Raw genomic sequence first — 25,072 nt, forward strand, 5'->3', positions numbered from 1 at the left:
GGCCAATCATTTCCCATCATTGAGTTGACCTCACACTGAAAAAAACACAACTTGAGGAAAGCAATAAACTATTCTTCGTGTCTCCTTGGGGACAAAAAGAGGAGGGCTGGCCCTGGGAGAAGAAAGATTTCAGTTAGGCATTAGGAAAAAGGCCAGTGGCTGAGTTTGGTCAAGTCATGCAGTGCCCATCACAGGAGATTTTTAAAAAAAGACTAGACAAATGCCCGTAACAAGTTGACCACATGTAACTGATCTTACTTTGGGGCAGGGAAAGGACGAAATGCCTTCTAAAGCTCTCTTCCAGCCTCATTTTCCATTTTTCCACCTGTGAAATATTTTCAGAAAACTGTGATGTCTTTGTTTCCTGTTTTCCCAGAAGCAGCAGTTGGGAAGCTGTCTGTCCACTCAGCAGAAAGCCTGCCATCCAAACCCCTAGAACGTATGAGCTGGCTGCCATCCATTTTGACTAAGACCCTCAAGAAGAAGCTGAGTAAGTTGAAGTTTGATGAGATTACCAGTCAGTAATGACATTCTTGGATGTGGGGAGCATGCTCCTCCACTTGAAGAATGAGAAACTTTCATGTATTTCACATATACCACTAAAAAAGCCAGCCGAGGGGAACAAAAATTATGTTTATGATTGGGCAATGCTTATGATCAACGATGATTGGGGTGGTTCTCAGAGATGCAAACCCGAGATGAAATATTTCATATCATATTACCAACCACACAAGCGAAGTGCGCCAACAAAATTAACATAAACCTTTTGGAAACACATAGAATTCAATTATTTTGGCTAGATTACCACATCCACGGCGAATTACAGGTTGTCTATTGGAAAATATCTCCTCTCAGTCCTGCCATTTTCTGTTCTTCAGTTCTGTTTATGTTCCCAGCATTTTCCCCGCCTGGCAAAGGCCCACTGTTTTTTGGGAAGGACTAAAGATAGGCTTTTGCTCCACAGAACACTATTTAGTGGTTGTATGAGGTTGCAATTAGACCGCGTGGTCTTCGATTCCTCTGCAGACCCGTGATACCAAGCTTGCAGTGTGACCTAAAATATTATATCCAGATTTGAGCCTTGCCAGAGCCAAAGGGGTGCAGAAAATCTGAGTGGTGTTTAGGGGGAAGTAATCAAGGCTCTGCAGTCCCAGGCTATGAAAAGCTGCTTCTTATCTGGAGAGTCTTCAAGGGATTTGGAGAAGGATGGAGGAATTCACTGACTTTAAAGTCATAATGGTTGGGAGAGCCCGTTTCTGCCCATTGATGCACAAGAAGCCCCAGGGAAAGAAGACTGCGAGTGCCCAAACATAAGTGAGGATTTTACTTCGCCAAAAGCAGAGAGGCACTGCTCAGAGTCACCAAAAAGCTGTACCTTGGCCTCAAAAGCTGTACAGTTGTGTTAGCCCAGCAGCTGGCAATGTTCCTCATGCAGAAATCAGGAGGACTCAAAACACCCCAACCTCCCCAAGGAATGTAGGGAGGCTGGAGTTTGAGCCAGAATTTTAAGCAGAGATGTAACTATCTGCTCCTTTTCTTATTTATCTTGTATATTCGAGATTTGTTTTTCATGCTTCAAACTGCAACCACATGCTGGACATCTCGATGAGCAGAGGGGAGCTCACTTAGAACCAGTGCTCAGCATGATACCCATCCCATGGTAAATACTTCACAGTCTGGAGGAGTGAGCCAGGAGCTCACATCCATGGTTAGAAATCATCAGCCTTCTTGGGCAAAATAGGGAATTCTCAGAGTAAATGCTGTACCACTAGCTGCGCGTCTGCTGTGAGTTATCTTGTGACTTGTAGGAAGGGGGCAAACACATCTCTCCCACCACTGTACTGTCTAATCATTTCCCAGATTTAATGTGTTTATCATCATGTCAGCCCTTCGAGATCTGGGATTAGAGGTGATAAACTGAAGCACAAAGTCTCAGGCCAGGTTTTGAAAAGATTGTGATAGGCATCTGATTAGCATTTTTAAAATCTAGTCCCACAAAAATTATCTAAGACACCCAAACCTCTCTCATAATGAAAGCACAGCACTATTCCTGCCTTTAAAAAGCTTTTTTTGTAATTTTAATTTAGCTTCCTTAGGGTTCTAAAGTGAAATTACAGTCCTAGATTTACAAACAAAAAATTTTGTAATAGCTACAAAATCATATAAATATTTTTGAATCCAGTGACACCTATAATCAAATTAAACAGAGTTTTCTAATAGTGTAGCTAAATTTTCCTTAGCACATATGTCACTATGGTATCTGTCTCTCCCTGAACGTGGAAAGGTCTGGGAAGGGAAGAAGAGAAGACAGTGAAAATCAGACAAATTAAATGAGAGCCACAGAATTATTTTGGTAGTATTTAAACTCAATTACATTACATAATGAGAGACACTTATTTCTTTTTTTCTTCACAAGTAACTTGGTTTTCTAACATCCTAACATAGATTCCCTATAAATCATCATAGCAGTCTTTCACAATACAAACAAGCAAAAAAAACAAAAAAACAAAACTAAGTTATTAAGGAAAATAAACTTTTTAATCCATAATCTGTGCAGGCTATATTACTTCTTGATGGCCATGGGTTTACCTGGAGGCACACAGGAGGGAGGAATGAACCCCATTAAAAAGTTTCAGTTCAATCAGTTCAGCTTTCAAAGTCAGATGAAATCTGAAAAAAGTTTAATTTACCCGAGGGAATTTGTGAAGAGAGAGATTCTCACCAAAGACGCCAATTTTACATTAACCTTCAGGTCAGACCAATGCTGCATTATTAGCATTATTTAATTAACAAAATTCATGCTTTGAATCTTTAAATATTTGCAAATTCATCCCCTATAATGACTTTCATTCATTATTATTTATCTGGGGCTGGAGTCAGCCTGCAGCAGCTCTCGTTTCCCGCAGTGGTAACAGCTGGAGGAGATGATCCAGTCCCTCTCTTTAGGTGTTTAAATGGGACCAGGGCTCCTCCAGAAATCTGGCTCCAATTATGAGCACTACGTGCTTTGAAAATCTGACCCCTGCCTTCGGTGTCGGCTAGACATTTTACAAACAAGTCTGATGATAATGGTACGGGCAAAGTGCTCAGAGTGTAGACATAGCACAGGCTTGGGGCTTTGCCAGGGCAGTGATTCTGGGGTAGGATCACACCTTTTCATACCACCAGCTCGTGTGCGCTAGCAGCCAGCCAAGGATCCCCAGCTGACCATCAGATCTACGTAAATTTGCTACCAAAAATACTTCTCTGTGAAAACCTCAGGACTGTGTTGGGAGAAAAGCAGGCATTCACATTTGGTGCTAAATTTTTAAAAAATCAAAATACTTAACTTTTTAAAGAAATGCTGATTTTTTTTTTTCAGAATTCTTCTCCCATCTTTTTTTTTTTTTTTTAATTTCACTCGAAATTTATCATTTAACCTAATGGATTTTTGTTTCATCGTTGCCAAGGACAGTTCCACCTTTGTCATCAGCTCTCTGGATGGCCTGAAGGAAAACACTTTACCTCTTTCCAGCTCTGTTCTGTTGCTGTTTAAATGGGAAAGTGATTCTGACATGCTTTGTGAGTGCCTGGAGATTAAAATGCTCACACCCCTGATAGATGGAGATAGTCTATGGGTACGTACTCAGGAGCTAATAAAGCTTTCAGTACCGCACCCTGTCACCCTGTACCTGCAACATTTGTGAAAATGTCCACTGATGGTTTTTAAAGCACTGTTTCTCATATCTATCCATCTACCTGCCAAGTCTTCATGGCCATGAGAAAGCAATTGACACGTGCATGACTGGCATCTGTAAGTATAGCAGCATCAGGGAATTAATCTGAATAATGACATCTCTTAAATACTCTTCAAGGCATCAGGCTCAAAAATCACCATTTTGCTGCCTAATTGGTTCTTCCTCATGTACTGGGACCCCATGGCAAATCTGGAGATGAGTCTCATCCTACTCCATGGCATGAGTGTGGCCAGGTTTTAAAGAGAACCAGAGAAGCGGGGCAGAAGGTTTGGCACATCGCTGCGCCACAAGACAGGGGCAAAAGCAATGCCAGGAAGGGGGTGATGCATTCTGCATGGGCTCAGTGTGAGAAATGACCACTAACTGTGGTGGCAAATGCAGCTGCTGCCTGGGTATGCGCCACTTTCTCTGCGAAAGCCATGCTTCTCCTGTGGGTTTTAGTAAAGGACTTCTAGACTTGGCACCCCTGAGGTGGGACTGCACTTACTCCCGCCAGTGTCAGAGCTCACAGAGAAGACACCTACATACCCCAGTCCCATCTCGGGATGCTAGTATGGGCAACAGGCTCTGGTGGTCCTTGGTGTGGGGGCTGTCCCTGCATCTCTCCTTGCCCATCCTGCCTCTGGGGTCCCCAAACCCTGTCTCTAAGAGCCGGCTGTGCCAGGCGTTTCAGTGGAAAGTACAAGAAACCCTCTAGTGGACAATTAGAGGGAGAGAGTTTTGGCTCCAAAGTGTGAATATTTTTATTACTTACTAGATCTGACACCAGCTTGATCTTGCAAAGACTGTTCTTCTCTAGGGGGACACCGAGTTCTTTTTTTTTTTTTTTTCTTTTTTTTCCTCCTGGTTTTGGTCACACCTCAAGCTAGTGCCCTGAGCTGGGCACAAACTCTTTTCTCACTAGGGTTGGAGACGGTGCCATGGGAAGTGATGGCCAAGAGATCACCCGGTGGCCAATATCCAGGTGCCAATGCTGTGTGTGGGGAGGCCTGGGCAGCTTTATTCTAACTGCAGAATAACTGGCGGATTTTTAGAGGTAGTCAGGCATGTAACTATGTAAGTATTTAAGATTTCCTCTCTGCATCCCTGCAAATCCAAATACCTTGGAGGCTTTCCTGAAAATCTTTTGATAGTTTAAGCCCCTTTAGAGCCCATTAGTTATCAGGTTAGAGCCTTGCTGCGGTCCCAGGGTGAAGCACTATCTCTCTGAGGCCAATGGTAAGAGCTGAATAGGATAGAGATTTCCCCACATGAAGTTTCTAGGGTTGCGAAGTCCAGCCATTTCTGGTCCTTGGCATTCCTGCAGATTTTATTTCTGGCTGAGCATGACATCCTTTATTGTGAGGCACATTTATCTCAGCTACTTCTTCCTCAACCTAAAACGCTCCTTGAAAAGCTGTGGCTATCAGGTTGCCTGCACATTGAGAGAAAATACAAAGGCTCTGTGACTCTATCCTTCTCTAGCACGTCCCCAGAGAGTTGGCAATGAAAGTCACTGCAGGGGCTGAGTCATACACAGAGATGCCCATGTCAGTTTTAGCTTAGGCTGCCTTGGTCTCTCAGATAGTTGCATACCCTCCTCATGATGCATACCCTCTTTCCAGCACCAAACGAACCAGCTGGAAGTTTCTTTGGCTCTACTTGTGCATGATACACAATAGACAAAACCAGAGGCATCCCAGCATACGGGGCACAGAGTAGGGTAGGGCACAGAGACATTTGTAACAGTGAGTTGGGGATGCTGCAGGAGGCAGAAGCGATTGAAGGAGAAGACACACTGTATGATCAGACTGCAGCTTCAAGATTTGCTGCTTTTTGGTAACCTTCAATATCCTTCTCTCTGTTTTGTACCCCCTCAAGAGCTGGTCAAGGGTGCCAGACTACCTCAGCGAAGGGTCCCTGGCTTGAGGCAAAAGTGCAAGCGTTCTCCAAGGAGATGGAGCTGTGCCTCCTGATGTGCAGAACCTCATCCTCCTCATGCCCATCAAAACATAGCCGGGAACCCTTCCTTTGGATACCTGTCCTTCCCCCTTCGTATATTAATGAACTCTTTCTCAGGAGTCAGGACACCCACTCTCCTTTGGCTTAGAGAGTGCAAATACACCGTTTTCCATCTCAAGGGGCAACACCTCCTGCCCCCAGGCCTTGTGGGGCCACAAGGGCCTATTTCAACTCTTCTGAATACAACTGCTCCAGTGTGGCCAGTGTTTAAACTACGTTACACTAGTGAGTCAGACACGGTACAGGAACACACCTCTGTGCTCTGATGGCTGGGGCTCCTCTAGAGGAAGCAAAGTGTGTTTTTTCCTCTTCGAGTTTGTTCCTGAATTTTATCATATTCCTCTTTTGAGCAAATACATACACTAATTCAAGTAGGTACAGCAGTCTGTGTGCCCGAGCAGACTTCAACAGGGGTCTTTTAGTTTCTCAGCAGTATTAAGGTGGCGAGTGAGCTGCCATGGCTCAGTGAGCACCTTAGAAAGGATGCTTGTCAAGTATAAAATAATGTTAACAAATTAAAGCAATTAAATTTAGGATGTGGTATGTCAGAAGTCACAGAAAAGTGCAGCTGCTGGCATAGCATTGGGGTGTATTTGTGACATAATGTCAAGGGGAATCCCGATAGATAGAGAGATCTTTCACTGTGCACAGAAAATGAAACTCTCATGGTCATCATACTATATAAATAGGACCATTGTTGACTTTCTTCATGTGAAGGTTGCCTGCTCCTCAGCAAAACATCAACAGTCCCAGAAAAAAATTTCTCTGAAAATTTCAGATTTTCTCCCTCTTGAGATCCCTCTTTCAGGCCATGTTCGCTCCCAGCCCGCACCTCAGCTCAGCCATCAAAGTGCCTTTTGTACGTCCCTCCAAAATAGTTTGTTCTTCTCTAGCAAACAACATCGTTTAGCACTAGCTGGAGGAGCTGAACGGGCTCAAGTTAGGAAAACCAGATGTATTTGAATCATCTGTCAAAATCAGAGGCCAGCACATGATCTATGGCAAGGTAATGAAAAGAGTCACTCACACATTAATAGTGCCGAGCCATAGGAGCGCCGCAAATCACGGAGTGGGATATTGTATGAATGTGTCAATGTTACTGATATCTAGGGGCCCGTTACTGAAACATGCACTGATGAAAGGCTTCATGTGTGCACTCAGAAACAAGCCAATAAAGTCCTACTCCTTGCAGGAAAACAAAAACAAGATCTGAAAAGGCGGCACCGTGTTAAAACAACAGTCTCCTATTACCCTTTTTGCTATCACTGGGGCAAGACACTGGCCTTGAGAGACTTTTTTTTATTATTTTTCTAAACGTTTTTTACAGACTTCACAGCCTACCTCCAAGGTCATGCCATCGAGAGGCTGAAGTGATGACTCAGATGCCATCAGTGAATTTAACACCCTGTCCGGTGCTGCCGTTATTTATAGCTGGTTTTATAGCCGTGTTTTTGAGGCCCCAGCTGAGGCAAAGCCTTGGTGCATGAAGTCTTCTACAAACACACTATGAGGACAGCTCTGGGGAAGGGCTCCCAGTCTGTACAAGGGGGCTGCAAATTGCATCTCATGTATGGCTAGTGGCAGGCAGATCATCTCCAGGAGGAGATGCAGTCTGGAGGAGACACTTCCTTGTGCAGCTGAGAAATCATAGAATCATAAAATCATAGAATAGTTTGCATTGGAAGGCACCTTCAAAGTTCATCTCGTCCAACCCCCTGCCATGAGCAGGGACATCTTCACCCAGCTCAGGTTGCTCAGAGCCCCGTCCAGCCTGGCCTGGGATGTCTCCAGGGATGGGGCATCCACCACCTCTCTGGGCAACCTGGGCCAGTGTTTCAACCCCCATCTTTATTATTGGCCCCTTTTAAGTACTGAAAGGCCGCAATAAGGCCTACATGGAGCCTTCTCTTCTCCAGGCTGAACAACTCCATCTCTCTCAGCCTGTCCTCATAGGAGAATCCCCACCACAATGACAAATGAGGGTGCCGGTGAGATGGAATGCAATGGGGGACACGCTTGGAGGCATCAGATAGGAGTTTCCATTTGGAGTCTGTGATATATGTGGCAGGGGCAAATGGGATTTGGCACAGTCTTGTATTTGTGCCATGGTTTGTCTTGATCTAGGGCATTTTCTGCTCTGTCTAGTGGTCTGAACTTTGATGTCTCTGGTCTGAATGTTATGACCAATGGTGACAAAGGTGATGTGAAGGCCACACTTGGGGTCACACTGAACATTAGAAGCTCAGTCAGGAATAAAATCCAGACCTGCTCAGCCCCATCTAGGTGCCAAGGCAAATGGGTGCTGGATTACACAGGTGGCCCCTCATGATATTCTCATAGCATTTGAACGGTTTCCTGATGAATAGATTAAAAAATATTCAGAAACAGATCTGCAGCTAGCACCCATCTGAAAAGCCGGCTTCTTCTGACTTGATTTAGCTGTCAAAATTTGACACCAGCCTACACCAACTGAGGATTTGGCCCTCTATTCTTGGCAAGTGATTTACAATGGAAGAATGTGCATACGCTTAGGCAGCTTGCTCTTTTTTTTTTTTTTTATTTTAAGATCGTGATTCGTTCCAGATTGGTAATTAAGTTTAGTTCTTTCAGTGACAGGAACTGCTCTGACAGCTGCAAATCATAATAATATGCATTTGTGTACATTTGTGCCTGTACGTTTGTGTATTTTTGCTGTTGTAGAATACAGTCAATGACTTAGGTACACTACGTTGTATCTTGAAATTATTCTTGCAAACAGACAGTGCTCGCATGGTCAGGAGACCTGTGCTCCATTAACAACACCTTCGCCTCCCTCCCAGGCAAGCCCTGTCTCCAAATAGGAATATCTCCGCCTAGGATGTTGTCCAGATCAGTCCTGGAAATACAAACCCAGAATTAAATGGTTATTTCTTCTGATGCATTGCCTTCATGCTGCAGTGCATGCCCTATGCAGCTCTGTGGGACTGGTCCCAGGGAACTCAGACTGTTCTCCTGGGTGCAGGATGGAGTCTGGGGAAGGGATCAGATAGTTATTAGCAGCTGAGTAATGTAATCCAAATCTTCCCAGGAGTGGCGGCAGATTGCTAAGTGAAAGCAAAAGAAACGCTCTAGGCAATGCATCCCGCTGGGGCAGCTTGTCCCAGCTGGGAGCAACAGCTAACCAGGATGGTGTTCCCAGTGGGGCCACGGAAAAGTTTTGGAGCAGCTCCTGAGCAAGGGCTTGTGCTAACCCTGCTGTGAAGACATGCCTGAAAGAGCCTACCCCTCTTCTCGAATACATGCTGCAAGGCTTGCATTTGCATTTGGATGGTAATCACAAGTAAAAATGCCATCAAAATGTTTCTTTAATTCTGGAAATTCAGCATGATTCGAAGCCGGTTTTATGATGCTGCCAGCCCCATTTCCATTGATGGAAATTAAGGTTGCCTGAAAACCAAATGGAGGAGTGACAGCGTGCCAGTTTTAGCTCTCCTAGGTGGTAACGCTGGTTGCTGAGTCTCATATCTGGGCATGCAGCAGAGGTTCTCCGCAGCTTCAGTTTTGGCTCTCGTGGCTGATGGCCACGTCCTTGAACCCCACATAACCCAGTCTGCGAGTCTCTGATAGATCCGCATGATAAAATCCAGCTTCAGTGGGATTTATTTTCATCCCTCTAATGAAAGTGTTTTGATTCAGTTTGCAGCATGGTTTAGAGAGCAGGAAATTTAAAACTAGTTCAATGTGTCATAGGCTTGAACGTGGTGTTCTGCTGTCAGCCCACCCAACTGGGTGTCAGGTTGGTGAGTGATGGAAAAGGCAGTTTGGGGGCTTCAGAACTGCTCTCCTCGCTGTACTGGAGATTTGCTCCTCAAAGAGCAGATGCCTCTCCCTGCCTGTGGGTGAAAGCCTCTCGAGCAACTCAGTAATTCCCAAAACTTGACTGAGATACCGTAATCCCCAAAACTTGACTGAGATACTACTACAGGCTCAGGAAGTACAATTAAAATGCAGCTTTATGGTGAGAGATAAATTATCAGCTATGCTTACTTGAATAGGAAAACTGCAGAATTTATGACACATATCAAACAAATGGGTATTTGTAAAAACTTGTCTTATCTAATATAGTCATCATACCTCCCTATTAAGGCCATACATGTTACTTTTAAAGGATTAGCCTCAAAGAATCACAGAGCTGGGGGCACAGAGCCGAGTCACAGAGCTGAGCTGTGGCAGATGAAGGAGGATGTATAGGAGCTGGGTCTTCAGAGAGACATCTATCCATGCATTAGACATGAACATGGGTCCTGGTGCTGGCCTGTTGGAGAGCTAAGCCCAGCCTGCTTGACATACAAGGGACTTCTCCTAACCTGGGAATGATTTTCTGAACATATTCTGCCAGAACTGATGGTGCACGGGGAAGTGCTAGTGAAGAGAGGCAAGCATGACCCTGACATGTTTGGTCACAGATGCAAAAGAGAGAGCACAGCATAAACCCTGCTCTGCATCTGCAAAAAGAAGGATTGGGATCAGAATCCTAAACTGTGGGAACCAGCAGGCTGATAAATGTAAAGCAAGGGGCAAGATCACTGGGTGAGGAACACATCGTCCTGCTCCTGCGGGCGTGAGAAAGGTTATATTCAGGCCCCCACAAAAGGATCTGCTGTTGTGGATTTCAGGTGCTGCCAGGTATCTCCATCCAGCCCACAATCAAGCATCTTGGCTCCCTGAGGAGGACAGTGGTGACAACACATCATGGTCAACAACACATCCCACGTGTGGTCCAGACAGGTCCCTGCCCATCAAAATTGCACCATGGCTCTTCTTTTAAGGTTCCCAGGGCTCCCAGTGCCTTACGCTTTTTCCAGGGCCAAACACAATCCTTAGGTCATCACGGGCAGGGGCAAAAGGTGGTATGAGCATATCTTACCATGCCTTCGACCTCATCTCCCAGCCAGTTATCACCACTGGTAAATGTGAAATAGCTTTTAAAATCATGTTTTTCCCTGTCAGAGCATCATCTGAATTTGGATGGCGTTTAGAAAGCTAGCAGGAGGTTTTAATTTTAGGGGGAAAAAGCCAACCCTTCTGAGCTTGAATTTGTTTTCCAACTTCCAAGACAGCAACCACATCCTCCCTGTTTTACTACTTCTCCTGTCTGACAGACGGGGTCATGCTGCAGAGATAAAACAATATACTTTCAACGCAAAGGTCTCACATGTTTATTGGGAACAGCTACATCCCTAGCCTACTCAATGTGTTTTTGAAAACATCTCTTTTTTTAGAGTTTCTTTGATGACTGGTATTGGGGTTGGGTCCCTTACTTCTTCAGAGAAAAGTGACCTTTAAGTCTCCAATTTTGAAAGCCATTCCAAACCAAGGAGCCCCAAGTGCCAAAACCTTTTCACATTCAAATCTCTTTCAAGCAGAACAGGGAGAGGAAGACCAGCGTTAGTGCACTCAAATGACCTCATTTGCCACATCAGAGCACAGAGCATTTATTCTATAAAGAGCATCAGTATGTGTGCAGTATCCAGGATGTCTTGCTAGCCAGCTTTTTCAATATTACTGCTAATAAGCCAGCTTTTATATGATATGGTTTGACTGGGAACAAATGTATAAATTCTACAACATGCAAAATTTTGAGGTCCCAATCAGCAAAGCCACTTGAGCACATCTGTAGTTTTAAGTACACAAATATGGAGATCATCAAAACTTTCCACAAAAGATATTTTCCAGTAGAAAATTAGCTGTTAGGTATTTGGGGGACAAAGGGTCATTTTTTGTTCAGAATTAATTTATTTGTGAAAGTTCTGCTTTTTGAGGAAAATGCCAAGTATTCCTTCACAATTCAAATACTTACTTTGAAAATGTTTAGATACAGCTTGCTTTCCACAGCAAATGGTGGACGTTTCAGATCCCTTTGTATCCCCATTTTCTTTTATGGATTTGGCCAAGTTTTATCTCCCAGAACACAACTGTTTTTTCATATAATGACAGAAGACTGTGGTGTATCACTGTAGAGAGAATCTGAACGAGTCTGGTGGATTTGAGTACAAGACAGTTAAATGGCAGTTCCTGCAGGGTAGCACATTAGCATTTCCCACTAAAAAAAAAAAAATCCAGCTTTCAGCTGCAGAAAAAATTGACCTTTATTCAGAAAAGTTTAAACTTTTCTGTGGAAAATACTAATGAAAACAGTGCTGCTTTCATTTTTGTTAAAACTTCTAAGAGAAAAAAGAAAACATTTCTGAAAAAATTCTGAAAAAGCAACTTCTAAAGAAAGTCAAATTGGGTCAAAGAAAAGGAGTTATTTCTCAGTAAGTCAAAATAATCAGTTTTCAAAATATGCCTCAAGCAGTGACTTTGCCTCACAAAGTCACTCTAGCAGAGGGACCTCACGAGAAATAGACACTTTTTTAATATTGAACTGTGCAAGTTCATCATCAGGAGTGTCAGCCTGTTGGAGGAAGGCTTAATTATATGTGAGAGCAGCAATTCCTCATAAAATAATGTATCACGTACTTTGGGACCATTGATGCTCACGTCTCTGAGACTGCAGAACTATTAAATATAACCACATGTTAGCCTGCTGGTCGCAAAGAATAGGGCGCACTATGAATAAATCAATATCTGCGTGGGATGGGGCTGTACTATGGGAGCTGTTACAGCGAGAGATGTCTCACGTTTAGTTCAACACTAGCAGGCTGCTCAGTCCTGACCAGGATGCTGTAACAGAGACGTTGCTGTCTCTCAGGAATTGCACTCTATGTGTCAGAGCTCAGAGAGGCAGGATGTGGATGAGAAACCTGGAGGAGGGATTTGTTTGGAATTTTTCTAATTATTTAAGGCTTAACTCAGCCCTTATGCACGTGCATTGCTCTGCAAAGCATTTCACTCACCAGCAGGGCTCATTTTGGTGCAGAGCTCTGAAAAGCTTTGACTCACCTCACGCTGCCCTGAAACCTATAACTAAGGGTAGATAATGTCCTCACCTTTTACCTGCAGCTGTCCAGAGGTTTCCTTAACCCCGTAATTAGTGAACAGTGCATAGTAGTGACATCAGAATGTAGGAGGCCTCATGGACCACCTGGGAACAGAAGTATAAGAGCAGAAATAATGCAGTGCCTTATATGGGTGCTTAAAAGCTGAAGTCTGTATCTGACTATAAATCACTGCTTTGCTTGGTCAAGAGAAACCCTAGGACAAGGCACTAAGAAAAGCAAGCAAAAGTATCAGCACCCTCTAGTATTTCAGGAGAGAGAGAGGGGAAATAGATATGGATGGAGAAACGTTTCCTGGAGAGCTGTGTTAGTGGGTCTGTGCTGGACCGACCACGGGCAGGATAACTCATATTTTGGCAGCCCACATTCCCCAGTTGTCCCTGAGGAAGGGGCGGTTCAGGTGCGAAATGTTTCTCTCTGGGGACTAATGAAAGCCTGGTCCTCCCCACTGTTAATACAGGATTTCCACTGCATTTGAGACTTTATGATGGTTTGTCCTGGTTTCTACCAAATCTGTGACTCAGGACTTAGCAAATAAGGACCGTATAAGATTATGACACTGAAGTCTGAGCTTGTACAGCTGGCAAGTTAGGTGCAAACTGTTTTAAGGGAATAAAGTACTGCTGGAAAAAGTTTTCCTTTAATGTAGGAACATCTCATTTCCAGGACACAGCTGCAACACACTCAGCAATGCCCACTGAGTTACCCCAGGCTGGCTGGTAGCCAGGGTGGCTGATATGAGGTCAAAAGGATGCGGTTTGGCACCGTCTAAGTGGATAATGCAGCATTTTGCTTTCTTCTTTTTTTGTGTTTCAGGCTGGGGGGAAAAAAAAGCTTTTTGAGTAACTATCAATATTTGTAGCCTGCTTCCCTGTAAGAAAATGCACTGTACAGCTTTCCAGCTCTTCTGCCAGGGAGTAGGTTTACAGCAAGAGAACGAATTTTGTAGAATTGCTGATATTTATCCCTCTCCTCTCAAGTCCAGGACACCTCATCTAATCCAAACTCCCATTCCGTGGGGACACAGGAGACAATGTTGTCCTTTACTGGTTGCATCTTTCTTTGCTGCAAACTCTCTCTGATTACGTGGTGTGCTAATCTTCACACCTCTTTCTGTTGAAACTACTGTACTGGCACAAAGCACTTGATCTAATCACATTGTGAAACACAGATATGCATAAGAAGAGTTCTTCATCCCTTCAGCAACACAGGTGTGATGGAAACGGTAGACAGAGCCTCTCAGATGAATCCAGAGCACCCACTGCCTCATTTACCACTTGGAGACTGCTGGGATATGCAAAAAAAAAACCAACCCAGAATGTGAGGACCAAAAATACCCCACACCTCATTCCCATGGTGTACAATGTACCTAACAACTAGCTCTTTCAGAGCACAGCCATTCAAATAAAACACCCTCACCAGTTTTGCTGGCACCAAACACAGTGTTTTCCAGGTATCACTGATAGCCGGCTGACGTTTTAGCTCTCTGTGCTTCTGAGAGAGGAAACACTGAACCCTTTTTTCTTTTAATTGGAACTGCTGAAAGTTTATTCTGTTGTTGTTATCACTTTCTGCTAAGTGTCAAGTGAAAGGACATGGGGCCAAACAGAGGGGCTCCTGAAGAGAAGTGAGTACCCTGAATACCTCGCTCCTCTTCTGCCTTGAACCAAACTGAGCTGGGGGCAAGTGGAGTTGGGGGGACGTTGAGGCTTGGGAGGTCACTAAACCCCAGGTAGCAGACAGTCATCTCCCAGAGTCACAGTGGTTCCATGCCCCCTTCTGCATCCATTTCACAGGGACCACAGGGCCCATGGACTATACTCCTCTCCCTCCCCTTTCCAATGATGGATGGGAGAGACAGCAACCTTAGGGATGGAGTTGGTGACCTCTTTTCCTCACTGTTACCCCTTCCCCATCTATAGCTGCCTTGCTGCATGGGTGGCTTGTTCCCATGGGAGACGGAGAGGGGATGCTGCGGCAGGAATGGGTACAGTGGAGGGAAGGTGACCATCCCCTTGCAGGTTGCCATTATCCTGCCCTCAGTAGCAGGACAGTCCTGTCCCACACCTTTACTGCAGGCTAAAGTACTTATGGCTAAGTATTTTTAGGTATTTATTCTCAGCACCATTCAACTACCCAACAATCTCCAAAACAGGAGCAAGTGTAAAAAATCAGGCTTCTCTGCAATACATCTAATTCAGGCAACAGGCTGGATTATCCCCTACAGCTTTTGGAGAAGCAGTTTTTTCCCTTCTTTGACTATATAGACAGACCTATTTTCAGTTCCCAAGTGCGTCAGGTTGGATGCAGGCCTTGGATTCCAGTTCAGCCGAGCACTTTGGCATGTGCCGTGTTTTAAGTAGGTGCTTGAGACCCTGCAAAGTTCATAGCACTTCATCATGTATCCAGAGGTAAGTGGATACTTACGGGTTTTGCTAGATCAAAGCCCTGATGTTGGGGAGCAGACAGCTACAAATCTGAGATGCTCCCAGGAAAGAAGTGTCCTCTCTTGCTCTCTCCCAGGGAAGGCACTATCAGAAGAAAAAGAGTTGTTTTACTCATTTTATCTACCAGTTTTCTGTCCCAGACTCATTTAGGACCATCCTCAGGGGTGTGCAACCGTTTCTGAGAGATACACAGACATCATGACCGATAAGGAAGCCTGACTGATTAACGGGAGTGGGGGGAATAAAAGCAGATAATGAATTATTATCATTTGGACACATAAGCATAGTATCTAAGAAATAGTTAGTTTCCACAGAGAGAAGATTCACTTTTGCTTCTGTAATTGATTTTGATGTAATATGTGTTCACTGATCTATTTAGCACTACAACAGTCAGTAGCCTGGTGATAAAGGCCTGTCGTGTTATCCGGAGTTTTGATTTGCACAAGTTTCTGTATCAATATTTTTCTCAGAATCAGTATCATATAGTAAACAATACTAAATGTTATCTTTTTTTAATTTAAAAAGGAGGCATCTCTTAGGCCAAAATTATTCAGAGAAGAAGGAGATAAAAGAGAGCTTTAGGGATTTCTTTGTTCTATTAATGACAAAACAAAGAGAAAGTCAGAATAGGATAGATGCAAACAACACTGCAAAGAAATGTATCATCTGTGTTCTCTGGAAGCACCCAATTCAGCAAGGTATTAGAGTGTGTGCTGGGTTTGCAGGAAGAATTTCAGGGTTTCAGGTCTGGCATAAACCTCAGCGCTACGCCAGAGAAGTCTTCCATGGAGATTGGATGGTCTTTGCAAAGATCCTTTAGTTCAGATTTTCATGGCGTTCACTTCTGTGGTTCAAAAGACCACACACAAACATGCACACACAAAGACACAAGGAGTCCTCAGGTAAAATTCTTAGACCTATTTTATATGAGGGATCAGTTCACCACTTTCTGGAGGTACCTTCCTCCATCCACTCCAAGGGGAGCTCAGTTACGCTTCTATTTACAGTTTTTTAAGTAGTAAACAATAAATACAAAACATACCACCATGACCTATTGGAAATCTTGCAATGTATCCCATTCCCCCAGCTCCTAGGTGGGAACTCCCATTAGAACTGGACTAGGCTAAATCAGATTATGCACCATGGACAACGGTGTCTTCAAGCTGTGGACAAAAGATGTCAGGGCAAATCCCTCCTCAGACCCACTAATATTATACTGGAGCAAGACGGTGAAATGAGTCCCCTAAATCAATGTTCCCCTTGTGGACAGGCAGTAATGTAACAGATCAGAACCACACTGTGCATATTTAGCATTAACTGAAATAAACATGTGCTAACACATCTACATCCATCTCAGGTGAAAATGAAGGGCAAGTGCTGGTTGTACCAATCATCATCTTTCCATGAATATTTTCTTTTATTCCTTTATTTCATTTATTCTACATTCTGTTGTCAGCCATGGAGCAAAGCTGTAGGACAAATGCATGTTTTGGGCAAAACATAAATTTGGCCAGACCTCACCAAGAGTCTCCCCAGCCTTTCAAGTTTCATCAGACTGGTGATGGCATTATAATGTCTGAATGTGCAGTCACAGACCAGCAGCAGCAATGCGGGAGGAACATTTCAAGCCCCCTTCTGTGAAGGGCTCTGTGGGTTTTGGTGGTGTTACAGCTGTGTGAAACACCCATTACTGGAGATTTTCCCTGTGTGTGCATGTATAGGAGTGTGCGTGTGTGTGCTGTGTGCATAAAGTCTTTCTGAAGCTCCTCAGATAACTGCAGAAAGTATGAAGCTTTACAGGCCTTCTTGAATTAAAGCTTCTATTTTTTTTTCCCCACTTAAAGCATAGCTGTGGGTTTAGTAATTTATAGTTTCATGTTAAGAAACTCATGAACTATCTGAGCTGGTTTTTATGACTAAAGCCATTTATAAACGTTTCTCCAGTTTAAATCTTCCTCCCCCTAACAAATGACACTCTGGAGCAGGCAGGGGCTACTAGATTAAGAAGCTGAAAACCGTGGTCTTTAGCAGTGCCTTGAATAGAAAATCCCACTTGATTTAAATGCTTACAGTTGCCTAGTCATAACTGTTAGCATAAGAGGAGTTACTTCAGACTAACCCTCTCTTTCAAACAAGATGCCCTTATTAAGGCATTTGAAAGACAGTACAGTCTTTGCCGTCCTCTCTCAGGTTTTGCACAGCTGAATCCTGACCTACATTACGTCACCCAACCTTGAATTTGATGTAGACCAGGGTGAAATCTGGCTTATCGTCTGTCCTATAAACACAGAAGGCCTGAGAGCATTTTCCCCTCTCAAACCTGTGCTGATGTCACTGTATTGTGTGTGCATTACTCATGTCAGAGACTTTTGCAAAGAAACTTGGTGCCCAAGAAAACTCTAGGGCAAAAGCCACTAGCTGCTGAATCCACCCTTTGCTGGGCAGTGCTAACAAAGTTCATGAGTAAAATGGAGAGACCACTAACACTAGCACTAGCACTACCACAGTGCAATCAATACTCAGTGGAAAATTTGCCCTCCCTCTTGGATTCTTGTATTATCTAAAAAGATATAATCAACACAATCTTTTGCAGTAGAGCAGTTTTATATACTCCAGACCAAATGGAATTCATGTACAATATATTTTTATTGACAGATACCAGATTTTAGTTACTTCTGGAATGATGAGGAGATATTTCTAACCCTTCAGTGGCAAAACAACTGTGAACAAAAAAGGCTGAAGTAACCTGTCAAAGTTTCTTTCACTCCTCTTTCTGAGAAGGGAGGAGGTAAATCCACCATAGAGGAGACAAGGACATGGTCCTGCAAACCCAGAGGGTGTATTCCTGAAGATGACCGCATTCAAAAGCCCAGTGGATGACAGGTCTCCAGAGGTGGCCATAAAAGCATTTTTCACAGTTACTGCTCGCAAGTTTGGCTCAAGGGTGCTTACTTAGCAGGGTATGGAACACAGGCTGACTGAGCCTCTTCTGCTCCCTGTGTTCAGACACTGTTCTAGCAACTGATTTTGGACATCACCGAGAGGACATCGTGGCAATGTCTGTGCAGAGGAATTGTCTCACCTGCAGGCTTCTTCCCCTGGATACTCTGTGGCAGTGGGAACTGTGCCCTACCACCAGTGTAGCATGGGGCAGAGGCAAAGGGACCCCATCGAGAAGCAAAACGGGCTGCTGGCAGCTCCGTGCCTCCTCTCTCCAGGCTGGTGTTGGACCTTTTGAGCTTCCCTAAACAGCCCCATCACCTACTGTCCCTGGCCCAGGAGGTCCTCCCAGTTTGGATGTTCCCACCACAGGAGTCCTCTGTGCCTTAATGCAAAATACTGCACTTTAGCAAACAAAACACCACATTTTTTTGATCATTATTTACTCTGAAACATGTGCTTTGGCAGGGACATCCTCATTACTTCTGTGAAATCCAACTGAAGAAACAGAAGATAAATGAGTATGTCTAATACAGCAGCACAGTTTAGAAATATGGTCCAGTCTACTCTCTGATGCAAGACTGCACCATTTTTAAACCTTGGCTAGAGATATTATATTGTCAAATACGCACACACAAAGGTCATTAGAGTTCAGTCTGATTTTTTTTCTCTTTTTTAGCAGCTATTTAGATTGGTGCTTGAAAATATTTACTGCTTTATGCTTTAATTATATTTACATTTGAGCATAGAATTTCAGCATGGGCAGGGGAGGAGAGTGTATTTTCTTCATTGCCAGCCATCAATGGTTTTTCAAAATGTTTGGCATTTTGGTTTGGGTTTTGGGTTTTTTTTTTTTGTTCTCAGAAAATTTCTGCAAGCTTTCCATTGTGATCAAGGGACACTTATCTTAAACCACTTAGGAGTTGACATGACTACACAGTAGGTCACTCTGACCACGTAAGAATATTTAGCCAGGCAGAATAAGGGGGAGGATTACGACTCCATCTTCAGTACTCCCGACATGCCAGCCCCGAGAGCTGTGACTGTATAATCTGTCCTTCAGTGTATTTACATTCCTGAAAACACAGAGAGTTTAAGATGTGTTTTAAGCAATTTGTTGGAATATAGCAAAAGGAAAATCTTCTAACGGATCTGCTGCTGTAATTGCTATTTATTTTATCTTCCATTTTCTTTTTTTTGAAGAATTGTGAATGTTAATGTTCAGACAGAAACAGGACTTTATTGGGACTGCCAGTGGTTCAAAGATGAAAAGGCCTCAAGAGGCTTTTTGTTATCAAATTCCACTTACTCTCCCTGTTGTAACTTTCATCACATCTGAAGGGACAGTGCCAAAATCTGACTTCACTTCTGAAAGTGCCAGGATAAGGCACTGGGGTTGCAACAGAAGAAAGAAAGTGGGAAGGAGACAAAATTCAATTCAGGCTGTGGCTGGGGAGAAGGAGGAAAGGCTGAGTGAGAAAGAAAATGGTTTAGTGTTGCTTCCCAAACCTTCCCTGAAGTTGTCAGGCAGGTGGGGGAGATGAGGCCAGCCCTGCTCTTTCCAACAAGTGCTTTTCAGACCATTTTTCCTGCTAAATGGGGAAAAACGGAGAGTTCCCACCAAATCACTGCAAAGTTTGCCCTCTGTTTCCTGCCAGCTCCCTCCTCTTCTTTAAAGCAGATGAGAGTTTTCAGACCAACAGCAGCTGAGCAGGTAACATGCTGTTATTTCCCTGAGCATCTCAGAGCCGGACAAATCTTATTTTTCTTTGCTTCACTTTAAGTCCAGTGTCTCTCCCACTGATTATGTGTTGCCATTTGAAGAACAAGCCAGGGACCACTGCTTGCCATATGTTTGACAAGTCTGTAGAGCAATGAGAACCCCCAAATCTTTATATGCGTGTAACCACAATAATGATGCTAATAATAATAATAATGATATCTGCATGACCAGTTTATAAGCAAACACCTCAGAACTGACGAAGTTTTGTTGCCTCCAGTCTTGGATGCCAATAGGGGATGCTTTATAATGTCTGTTTTTCCAAGCGTAGATGCTCACCCTTATCTTAAGTTCAGACTCTTCTTGCTCTCCTCTTAGGTTTTGCCCAAGATGGAACTTCTCAGATTACTGATCGTTTTAGAAAATTATGTCTTTTTGTGTTTGTTCCTCAGTTTTTCCTGATTGCGCAATGGAAATAAGACTGCTTACTCCACCATGATTTCTCAAAGTACTTTCAGAGACTCCAGCAAAGGCCATTTGCGAATAAAACATTATTAATATTGTGAAACAATGGATAATCATCATGTGCCAGCTGTTACCACATAAACTGTTGTCCTTGGGCCCCTTTATACTTAATAGGTCTCCCAAGTTAAAGGTAAGATGAATTCAAGGAGTAACTATTATTGAATACCACGTGGGTGAAGATTCTTGGCAAAAAGAAAGATATTTTAGATTAGTCCACCAGCAGAATATTCTGATAACCAGAAATAACAGTGTCCACACATGGAGTTACTCAGGGATAGTTATTCTGGGAACAACTGCTCCTTCAGGGCTATTCTGGAATAACTTCATGTCTACAGCAGGGGGAAGCCCCTGATTAATGTAAGACACCACAGTGCAGAGCATCCTGAAAACAACCATCTTGCAGGCAACCAGCCAGTAGTGAACATTATGCTCCATTTCATTGAAAACAAAGCTATTCTTCGTTTCTATTGAAAAATCATGGGCAATTTTGCAAGAGATTTTCTGCTTCTATTTTGGGTTCTGTAAGAACAGAGATAGAATAAATATGCATCTCTCCTGGTGTCCTTCAGAGGTGGCCAGAAGCATATGCCAAAAGAAGGACCCCCAAGCAGACGAGCAAGACACCTCCTGCGGCACTTGCCTGAAGCTCCTGCTGGCCATAGCTCAGGGGTTTCCTGCTCTCTTGAAGACAACTTTTTTACATCTTTATGTTTACTAGCTCTTGAAGGAATTTTCCTTTACAGCTTTGTCTAAACATTTTTGAATAAATTTATACGTTTGCCATAACACCCCGTGGTGGTGAGAACTACAACATTTGTGTTACCATTTGATTTGGTGTCCTCTGGTTTGAAGGTAGTGGAGACTGGGTAAAAATGCCCACTTGTCTCCTCAAACCACTCAGGTAAACCAGGCCTTTCTCTTTACCTTCACTGGGAAGGGGATCATGCTCTAAAGCTGATCACAGACACCTTGCATTCTCATGCCTGCAAGCTTCAGGACCCAGAAGGAAACAGAACTAAATCTCTTTTGACCCAGGCTTACTTGTAATCACTAGGAATCTTTTACTGCACTTTAAAGCTATCTCTTACCTGCTAACAATATTTTTCCCACTAAGTGCATGGAATTAGCCATACAATTTGTCAAGGAACATAAATAATAGTAAGACATATTTGGTGTATAAAATGGGTTTAAATCCCATGCTTTCCTCCTGCTCCCTGCTGCAAAATTTACGTGCTACTTCGTATTTCAGTACCTGACAGACCAGGCTTGTTTAAGGCAGCACCCAGGGAGAGACAAACATCTTTTGTTTGGTGCTTATCTTCTTTGCTCTTGCTCTCTTTCCACCCCTCTCTCTTGCTTGAGATAAGTTCACAGCTAATCATGAGAGATGTCAGATAAACTTACTGTGAATTGAAATCCTGCAAGGCTGAAAGGAGCACTGTTGTTCCTTCCTCAAGCAGGTATTGTATTTATACAGTCAAGCGAACAGGCGATGCGAAAGAGATAATTCCCTCAAAACTTGGCCCATAAACTTCCCAGAGAAAGATAAATGATATTTAATTTTTTTTTTCTCTTGATGTAGAGCCAGCAATGTGCCCCTGTTGCAAAGCAGCTATTATAATCTGCTTCTCTGGCCTTGCAAATGCCTCAGGTTTTGATCTAAAGCATCCAGGCATCCCCTGTGTCCCGACTGGCTACTAAAGTCCCCCTGAGAGCAGCCTTGTGCCTCTTTCACTAGGGCAGCTCACAAAGTTACCCAACACCTGCTTGTGTGTGATTTATCTCAAATAAATGGGCACTCAACTTTAACCTCAACGAGTAACCCACTTCTACACCACTCTAGGAATGAAATCTGTCCCTGTGTTTTATATAACAACCAGATTTCTGCCTGGGACACAAACAGTTAAAGGGATGTTGCTAATGTTTCACTCACCGATGCCTCTATAAACAGTCCCACTCCATTGGAATTGATGAGTTTTGATATTATTGTTTGGTGTGCAACAATGACCCCTGGTTAATTAGTAATATGTGTGTTTTTCATCCACCCATTTGCTCAGTTTGACTGAATAGTGAGGAATTATTTAAATCAAAGACAACAGGATAAAAGACAGCCTTGCTTTCATGGGAACCCGTGGGTATTCCTGCAGTGATTTTGTGTTTGTAATGAATAGTGACGGGGTGTTATTACACTTAAGCCCTCCCTGTACCAGCCACTGTACACAGAAACACAGTAAAGGGGCCGTGGCTCAGACCTGTCTGGCCAAAGAGCAGAACTATATGGGAAAACCAGAAATGCCAGGAGGAAGGTAAAACTCAAAACAGATTTGCACTTGCTCCAGCTTTGCTGCGCTAAATTGTACTGCCGCAGGCTCCATGGCTTTACATGTTGTTGTGCCATTTCTTCTGGTCCTATCTGCCTTTAAGCAGCCACTTTATTTTGCAACACCAAATCCCTGTAAGCCTTACCAAAGTTGAAGCGGGTTCTTCCAGCATAAAATGATGCCAAGTCTCTACTCAGTTGCAGACAAGCATTCAGACCCTTATTGATTTTAAACTGCTCTTATCTCAGTACTTCTCCAAGTGTTGGAGAAAGCTGCGGGCTGTTGTTCTCTGATAGTAGATGGAGATACTGCTTGGCCAAATACTACACCCAGCCTGCATTACAAAGCTTCCCTGAGATCAAAGCAAACAGCAGGACTGAAAATATAAGTATGGTCATATTAAGCAACGTGAGGAAAGACTGCTGAGATCAAATCTAGCCCTGCACCGAGCATGAAACCTTCCCTGTTCACGGGCAGATGGGATTTTGTGCAGGTACTCCACTAGCTGCCGACTGCTGCTCCATGTCTTGCAACACGGCTGCAGCTGGAGCTGCTCTGCGCGCAGAGGCTGCGCGGGCCGAGCGCAGCATCTTCCTTCAGAGCTGCCCCGTGATGCTTTGAAAGCAGCAACTTCAGTTTAGAGTCATAGAATCATAGAATAGTTTGGGTTGGAAGGGCCCTTCAAAGCCCATCCAGTGCCCCCCCTGCCATGGGCAGGGACATCTGCACCAGCTCAGGTTGCTCAGAGCCCCGTCCAGCCCGGCCTGGGATGTCTCCAGGGATGGGGCATCCACCACCTCTCTGGGCAACCTGGGCCAGGGTCTCACCACCCTCAGTGTCAAAAATTTCTTACTCATGCCCAGCCCGAATCTCTCCTCTTTTAGTTTAAAACCGTCACCCCTTGTCCTGTCGTAACAGGCCCTGCTAAAAAGTCTTTCTTATCGGCCCCTTTTAAGCACTGAAAGGCCACAATAAGGTGTCCCTGGAGCCTTCTCTTCTCCAGGCTGAACACCCCAACTCTCTCAGCCTGTCCTCATAGCAGAGGTGTTCCAGCCCTCTGATCGTTTTTGTGTACCAGCCATCCTTAATAACCACAGCCTGGGTACCTCCTGGAGTAATTAAGTTTCATTGCTCCATTTAGGATGCTGTCCTGTAGTCAAGCCAGAGACCAGGATATAAATGTGACATCTATTTTTGATCCAGGTGGAAAATCCCCTCTCACTGCACGGACTTACTGTTCCTAGCTGACATGGTGTGATGGCGTGAGGCTCCTGGGATAAAACGCTCAAATTGGGTTGGAATACTGCCAGTCAGTAATTACTTGAAAATTATCTTTAGAAGACAGTTCCTGTGAGGTGTAGAGTACCTGCTCGTCCCATCAAAGCCAGTGTGCATGGAGGCTCTTGGCACCCCCGGAAGAGCAGATCCCCTCGTCTCCCTGGCTGTAAACCCCCCCTGCAACTGATGCCAGCCCAAATCTGCCCTGATGTTTGCAATGCCAGCAAGTTTCCAGTCAAGAATTACTCACGGAGGGCTCGCCCCTTCTCTTTCTGACCACACAAGACATGGAGCTAACGCACAGAGAGGGATCCTATTTATAAGACGTTGTGTCATATGGCTAATTTAAAAATGACATTTGTCAGCGAAAGCAGTAATTTTTTCAAGATGTTCACACAGGACTCCTGAGCAAATAGCCCCGAAAATTACAGGCCTATAAACCTCTGCTTTGACTCAAGTAACTTGACAATATTCGCTGCAGAACTATTTGGGGATGGCTATTTAAACACAGCGAGCAGTTCATTATCATTTGTGTTTTCCTGCTAAGCTTTCACTCTTTTGTTAAACCCACTTCAGTCCCAGATTGAGACATTCACAAACCTGCCAGGTCACTCCTGCTTATCTTTCCCATGACACCCCCTGTCTCCCAACGAGCCCAGGGCCATGTCAGTGCATTTCCACATAAAGAAATTTTTCTGGCTGAGCGGAGGCATTTCCCCCGCGCCTCTTTTCGGGGCTGGTCGCCCGGTTTCGGTGCAGACAGTATGACAGATGCAGGGTGCATTTCCCAAGCAGAAAAGAAATAGAGACTATGGGCTGAATGTTAAATGTACCATACACCCCACATAAAAACAGACCAAACATGCTTACGAGATTTATACTAACGCTTACTTTCTCCGGCTGGTCAAAGGTTCAAGGCGCTTATAATAGTTTCCCAAGGCACATTGACTGTGACAGATTTTAAAGAAGAGACTCCTGAAGGAGTTCAAGGCATAAATTGAATTACAGTATGCTTGGCCTGTGGTTGCTAGGGAGATCCCAGAGCTGAGGAGAAAGTTCCTGGTGATTTTTCACTGTTGTTTGAAGGCTGTGAAATTAAGGCTTTGTGCGGCACTCACCGAGA

The sequence above is a fragment of the Caloenas nicobarica genome, chromosome 4 (assembly GCF_036013445.1).
Source record: "Caloenas nicobarica isolate bCalNic1 chromosome 4, bCalNic1.hap1, whole genome shotgun sequence".
Classification (NCBI taxonomy): domain Eukaryota; kingdom Metazoa; phylum Chordata; class Aves; order Columbiformes; family Columbidae; genus Caloenas; species Caloenas nicobarica.